Source organism: Glycine max, chromosome 7, assembly GCF_000004515.6.
Source record: "Glycine max cultivar Williams 82 chromosome 7, Glycine_max_v4.0, whole genome shotgun sequence".
In the NCBI taxonomy this organism is placed as follows: Eukaryota; Viridiplantae; Streptophyta; class Magnoliopsida; order Fabales; family Fabaceae; genus Glycine; species Glycine max.
In genome coordinates this window covers 19950841-19959056 of record NC_038243.2, presented here as the reverse complement: position 1 = coordinate 19959056, position 8216 = coordinate 19950841, and positions in this window count along the sequence as shown.

The following is an 8216-nucleotide window of genomic DNA, read 5'->3' as shown; positions in this document are numbered from 1 at the left end:
CATCAAGAATCCAATCCAGAAATTAGTTACGGGGCTATGCCGTGTTGGCCAAGAAAGATAATGACAAGCCCAGCTCTAACAAGGCTTGCGATGACGAGAAGAGGGATCAGCTGCCACAAGAGCCATGTTATACGCAGTACACTCCTTTTATCTCAAGCAGATCGCATATCATGGATTAGGCCTTAACTGTCAACATTTTAACCATGCCTAAGAGAGCCAACACCCCACCAAAGGCTGACTACTCAAAACATTATTGGTATCACCGCAATCGTGGCCACTTGACAGAGGAATGTAGTGCCTTAAAGGACAAGATAAAGGAAATCATCAAGCTCGACCACCAAAAAGAGTTCGTCCATAAGCCACAATCTTAGAGGCCTGAAGAGGAACAAACCTGAGTTTAGATGAGGTAGAGATTGTGAACATGCAGGCCAGTCAAAAAGGCGTAGGAGCCAGAGTTGCTCGAGGGAGAGGGAAGAGAGAACCCTCGACCAACCGGGGTGGGTTATAAACACCATAGCTAGAGGTTTTGTGGGGGGTGGGGCCACTGCCTCCGCACGAAAAAGAAACCTTCGGCATGTTTGGTCCGTCAACATAATCTCCTGACACCGAGTACCTAACATGCCGCTCATAACCTTCACAACAAATGACTTCAAGACAATCAACCCTATGTAAGATGACCCAATGGTTATGAGTGTTGAGATAGCCAACTACATCGTCAAGAAGACCCTAGTAGATTGAGGACGCTCGACCGACATCTTATTTTCCTACATTGTTCAAGGAACAAGTGTGTATCTAACAATTCATTTTAATTTTCCATTATATATATGTTAAATAAAGTATAACTCTTCACGTGTCTTACATGCGTAGTGTCGCAACCTACCCTACGACGGGAGTGCGGGCGAAAAGCCAAAGGAATGTCTTCCAAAAAGGAAAACGCGTGGGAGTCGCCACCAACGTTTATTCGAGGAAAATGTTAGAAAAACCAAAAAAAGAGGTTTGCAAATTTTGAAAAGAATGGTTCGGGAGTTGTTTATGCATAAGGAAGGTATTAGGACCCCACGTGCTCGTCACAAGGGACGGTAGCCTTTAATCGAGTGTGCAAAAAACGTGACTTCAATATTATTTATTTTCCCTTTTTATATATATATTTTTTATTTTTTTGGGGTCGACAAGGGGGCTGCCCTTGCTTCTACGTATCCTCAGGTGCGATGAGGAATTCATACCTACATAGTTCTTTAAGTCTGAATGTTTGTGTGTTAAATTGATTTTATGTTTTTGAAAGATTTATTTTAATTGCAAACAAAAAGTCGTTTAAGGCGTTGGACCTTTAAACGATGTTTTAAATTTTGAAAAGCGGAAAAAATCGTTAAGGCATTGGACCTTGAAATGATTTCAAGTGATATTTGACAAAAAGAAGTTAGTTATGAGTTGATTTTATCTTGGTTTTGTTTATTAACTTTCAATCTCTTTAAAGACAACTTTACAACACTAGTGATTGGTTAAGATTGAACTTTACAAAGAAAAACAAGATTGCTAATGATAGATGGAGAAGATGGATGTGCACATAATAACAAGGGGGACCCCTAAGGGTACATAGAGCACATTCAAATCTTAAAAACAAAACTAATCGACGGTCGCATGAAGAACATTGAATAAGGAACGATGTAGGGAATGATCGTGGTCGCGATTCGATAGCGCCTCGACTTCGTTTCCTCTTCTTTCTTAATTCTCTCAATTATCTCCACTTCTGAACCTTGGAACCTTTTAAAACACCCATAGGACGCCTATTTATAGGCAAAGGGTCACTTTGGGGCAGTTGCAGCTTGCCTAGGCGAGCCGAAACTTAACCCTGAAGCAATGAGTTTGCCCAGGCAAGCTGATTTCTTCACCATGAAGCTATTTGGTGGCCCAGGCGAGCTAGAGGCTAACCTGGGCGAGCTAGGGTCCAGGAAAACCAAGGAAAAAACCCTTTTACCCCCCCTTTTTTTGGTATTTTTCGCATTCTTGATCAAAACGCTGAATGATCATTTGTTTTCACATTGTAACTGGCGTTCAACACCATAAGTCGACTAGCAAGGATCAAAAGATCAACGAATGATAGTCCCCGGACGAAATTAGGATATGATACGTAGGCTCACAACGATCCTTTAAACGGGAGAAACCAACACTTATGGGATTCATCAAATAAGTCTTTTAGATGTGTTAAAGAATGACACACGAACTTTGTGAATGGGTACAAGTTCCAAAATCAGGCATGGTGCAAGTGCAAAACAACCATAAATAGTGGGGTTTATGTAAAGGTCCTTATAGAAAGAGGTGAAGATGATTTCTATGGGATCATTCAATACATATATGAGGTTGAGTACAATACTTTAAGCTATCCTAAGAAAGTGGTGGTATTTTATTGTGATTGGTTTAATCCGTTGAAAAAAGATACAAGAGTGGATCCTAAATATAATGTTGTGGATATTCAAATGGATGCAAGATATGAACAATTTGATCCATTTATCATTGTGCATAATGTAAGACAAGTGTACTATGTCCCGTATCCAACAACATAAAAGGACAAACGTGATTGATGTGTTGCAATTAAAACAAAGCAAATGTATCACATAGAACCTGATGATATGGAAGATGATGTGTCTTACCAAAAAGGTTCACCTTCACATACTAATGAAGTCATCAAGGTTGAAGATATTTTTTGATTACATGATGTAAAAGGTTATCCTGAAAAAGTGGATGAGCCTAAAGAACCCCTATAACATGTTCAAGTATAAGAAGAAGTATTCGTAGAAGACAATCAAGAGGGGGAATTAGAAGATGACTTTGATGTCTCAAACTCTAAAGAAGATTATGAAAATAGTTAATTTTTATTTTTTGATGGAATTGTATTAGTAAATTTTAATGATTATTATTGGTAACTCTTTATTTTTTCTCTATTTTATGGTGGAAATGTCTTAGTTATTCATTATGATCATTATAGGTTTTTCTTTATGAAGTTCACTATGTTAATTAATCATAATGTTTTTATTCATGATGTTTATTTTTTGGTAATATTATTTTCCTGTATAGATATATGACTACAAGAGGTTGTGACCTGTCCCGACCCCCATCCTTTCATGGAAATAAGGGGAAGGAGAAAGCAAAGCCGAAGAAGCCACGTTATGTAATTAAAGTATTCTCACAAAAAGATGCATCGAGATCATCTGTTGAAGCCCCATCTGTTACAGCATCCCCATCACCATCCTCAGTTGCTGCAATCATACCATCTCTAGTTTGTTGGACAAGTGACCTCAATAACTTAAGAGGAGGGGTGAATTAAGTTTCAAAATTTTCCCACTAACAAACTTTATCCCCCTTTTAAATGATAGGCTCAGAATGCAGAAGAAGAAGCAACAATCAATTTAATAATGTTCTTTAAATATGCAAGACAAAATTGATTGCAATAAAATAAATGAGACAAGGGAAGAGAGAAATGCAAACTTGATTTATACTGGTTCGGCCACTTCCCGTGCCTACGTCCACTCCTCAAGCAACCTACTTGAGATTTTCCACTATCTTTGTAAAATATCATTTTTACAACTTCTGAACACCCAAGGAATCCCTTTCCCTTGTGTTCAGAAAACTCACAATTCAAGAGACAACTAGTCTCTTGATTACAATTGACTTTCTGAGAAGAACAAAAAGATTTCTCTCCTTTAGAGTGGATAATACAATTTGAAGTTCCTGGATGAACTCTCAATAGATTTGCAATTGTTTGCCCAAGAGTTGTTGAGAGAGCATTTGACAATGAAGTTCTCTTGGAATATCTCTCTCTTAATTTTTGAAATCTGACACACATATATATAGGCCCTTCATGCCTTTTCAAAATGGTTTGAAGAGATGTGTCTTTTTAAAAAGCTTTTTCTGAAAATTTTCACTAGTAATCGATTACAGGTTTCTGGTAATCGATTACACAGTTATATTTTGAAGGGTCATGACTTTTGAATTTGAATTTCAAGAGTTCCGTTGCTGGTAATCAATTACAGGTTCAAAATTCAAATTCAAAACCCTTTTTAACATTACTAGAGCCTTTGATGTCTTGGAAACACTTTGTTTTGAGGAAAGGCTTGATCTTTAGTTAATCTTGAAGCAAGGCTTTGTTTGTTGAAGCAACCTTGTATTAATCTTGAAGCAATGTTTCTCCTTTGAAGCAGCCTTATTTGATTCTACTTTGGCATCATCAAAATCATGTATTCATACATTCACATTCTCCCCCTTTTTGATGATGACAATCATTATCAAGTGAATTCTTTTCGACATCATCAAAACCTGCATGATTCACATTCTCCCCCTTTTTGATGATGATACTCATTACCAAGCAAATTCTTTTTGACATAATCAAAACCTGCATGATTTACATTCTCTCCCTTTTTGATGATGACAATCATCTGTAGGTTAGGAGCAACAAAAAATATCTATCTGTATATAGTTTACTCCTCCTTGATTTTGCAATGATTGCTTATATGAGATAATTGAAGATTTCATATATAAAAAGATATCTCATAAATAATAGATAATTTCCCTTACTATCTTATCTTTTATATATCTTTCCCCCTTTGTCAACATAAAAAGCAAATCATGAGCAGAGAGGAGAAAACCATTCAGCAATTTATAATGAATTAAAAAAGTAGAGAATGTCGTACAGTACAAGTATCATTTCATGGCCTAAAAGAAAATGTTACCACTTGTTGCAATGTATAAGAGTCAAGTGATATCAAGAGGCCTTAAAACTAACTATTTTGCACTCACAAAAATACATATTTAGTACAAAAAAATATCATCAAAAGTAATCAATAATCATAACTCTCAAAGACAATTATCAAGGACAATCAAAACTCAATAAAAAACAATCATAAAAAACAATCATCAAAGACAATCAAAACTCAATAAAAAACAATCATCAAACACAATCAAAACTCAATCAAGAAGAATCATAAAAAACAATCATCAAACACAATCATCATAACTCACAAACATAATCATAAAAGACAATCAAAACTCAAGTAGAAAACAATCATCAAAACTCAATCAAAAGTTAACAATCATAGGCAAAAATAATCAAAAGTAATCAATCAAAGACAAGTGACCTTTTGGTATCATTTGATACCACTTGTTGGGCTTGTTGATCAAGTGTCCTTTGTTTGTTGTCTCCATAAATCTCATATTCACTATTTTTGGGGGAAATATGAATAAACTTGATGCATCTCCCACCATGTGTTTGGAGCAACCGCTATTAGTGTATCAACTTCGCTTCAAGGAGTCCATCATTCATATAATCATATTGATTTTGGTACCCAAATTTTCTTGGGTCCTTGTATTTTAGTTTTGAGTAAGGATCATTTTGGAACTCATACAATTTTTCCAATGCTCTACCATTGTTTCTAATATAACATGTTGATGCACTATGATCTTTCTTTCTTACCACAATAAAAGCAGTAGAACTAGTAACAAGAGTAAATTTGGAAATAACAATTTTTAAATCTTCAAATTTCAAATTTCAACTTCCAACTTCCAATTTCAACTCCCAACTTCCAACTTCAAATTTCAAATTTCTATTTTCAAATTTCAAATTTTAAATTCAAATTTCAAATTTCAATTTCAAAATTTCCTTTTCTAAACTTGAAATAGTTTTATTAAAATATGAAACTAATTTGACAAGTTTAATAGATTCTTTATGCAAGTCAGTGAATGCATCTTGAAGTTCATCAAAAGAAATAGATAAGTCATAGTTAGAAGACATTACCTCTTCTCCGCTTTCATAGTCTTTCGCCATGAGACCTAGATTTATGATTTCATTTTCTAAATCACTTGAAGAATCCAAGTCATTATCTTCCCAAGTGATGTATACTTTCTTTTCTTTCTTTTCTTTGAAATTTGTCTTGTCGGATTTTTCCATTCTTCTTTTAAGGACTGGACAATCGAATCTCAAGTGCTCAAGTTGATCGCATTCATTGCATTTTGGGGCTAAGGAGGAATCTCCTCCTTTCTTCTTTGGATTGATGTTTGATTTCCTTTTATTTCTTTTGTTTCTCAGAAACTTATTGAATCTCTTCACAAAATCTGAAACCATCATCTTATTCTTCTCTAGGTTTTTTCTATAGTTGCATTTTCCACTACCATTATAGGAATGAAGGGACCAATTTCAATGGTTTCCCATATATTTAAATCTATGGCTTCTATAAAGATCTGTATTCAGGTTTTCCAATAATGATAACCCTCACCATTGAACATAAGAGGCCTATTAATAGAATTTCCCTCAGGAAATGGAAAGTTAGATGAGGCCATAATTATTCTTGAAGTTTTTAAACTTTAGACAAGCATCCTGCTCTGATACCACTTGTTGAACATGTGGCCTTAATAAACCATGCATAAGATCATCAATAAGTAAAGCATTTTTTTTATGGAGGTAGAGGGATTCGTACCTATTTTTCCAACTCCAACAATTTTACCTTTGTTTGATTCTACTTTGGCATCATCAAAATCATGTATTCATACATTCACATTCTCCCCCTTTTTGATGATGACAATCATTATCAAGTGAATTCTTTTCGACATCATCAAAACCTGCATGATTCACATTCTCCCCCTTTTTGATGATGACACTCATTATCAAGCAAATTCTTTTTGATATCATCAAAACTTTCATGATTTACATAGTTGTTGCACCACATGATTGCCATCATCAATTGTTGTACCCACACCATTTCCAACAGGTACAACCACACCATCCCCAATTGGAAGAACCATACCATAGTGACATACTCAATGCTCACAAGACTCACCATTACAACAGGATATTCCATCATCCTCTAGAGATAATCTTGAGAACTTGTCTATCAATAAACATAATTCAGACTGGGAAATGGAAAAACTCTTACTTGATGATCACCCTATGATTATACCATGTGGTGAAGGGTAAGAGTAAATTAGAATTGAAACTTTATTCAATATATATTATAATTCATTCATTGTCTTTTAACTTTGTGTAACCTTCTTTTGTAATTAGGTTTGAATCAAGAAGGATTGTGTCACAAGCTATCTCAACGACCATTAGGCAATAGTTTCTTCATCCATGGCCAACATGGGGAGCAATGAAAGGCCATGAAAATGATGCCTTCTTCCAATGCTTTAAGGTACCTTAATGATAATAGTGACCTGATTAATTATTATCCCATGCATATGATATTTCTAGTATTTCTACAAGCTTTATGTTGTGCAATGTCCAATGTATGCAATTACTACTCTAAAAAGAATTATTGTTTTCGTTGAAGTTGCCACTATTGGTGGTGATGTGCTTGCTAGTGTCTAGGTTTATGGTTTTGATCATGGTTATTGTTACCTATATTGTTTATTTGGTCAGTGATGTGATGACAATGGCAAGGATTGGTGATTTTTCAATAACATAAATTACAGGTTATATTTGTAGGAAACAAACAATTTTAAAAATATATAATATATAGCATCAATAGTAAGGCTTTGGGGGCAATGAATAATCATAGCCTTGAAAGGTATAGATATTTGAATGCGAATTTTTGAATGAGGTTTGGTTTTGTTATCTGGGGACAATGAAGAGTTGAACATTGTGTAGTTTATTTTGAAACCATAAAGGATCTTTTGGTCCCATAATGGGATAAGTAAGTTTCTAAATGTGCATGCATTTGTTTGATAAAAGACTTATGCTACAAAGTTGTTTATTCTGTTTTGGTTCATATTTTCTTGGACTGAGAACTGGTAGTGAGCATAATATAAACAACAATAGCATTGTGAGAAATGTCAATTGTTCCATCTCAACTCTGACTTGAAATATATTCAGTGTTTCCTATACCAACATTTTTTTTCTCTTCATATAGAGGTTGGTGATGTGGAAACCTAAGCATAAGGATATGATTAGGAGAAATTTTCACACTAAAGCATCTTATAGATTGTGTGATATGTTTGTCGATGCTCGAAAGACTCATAAGAAGCCAAGATGGCTTGGAGATGGCGTGTCGAACCGTGTCTTAGCACATTGTAATACAAAAACTTTTCATGCAAAGTCTGCACAAGACGCAATAAATCGAGCTTCTGAAAAGGGTGGAACCCTTCATACCGATGGCTCCATTAGCATGCATGATCATGCCATGTGCATGGTGAATACATTAGACTTTTTAGATATTTCTTTATAACTTAATAAT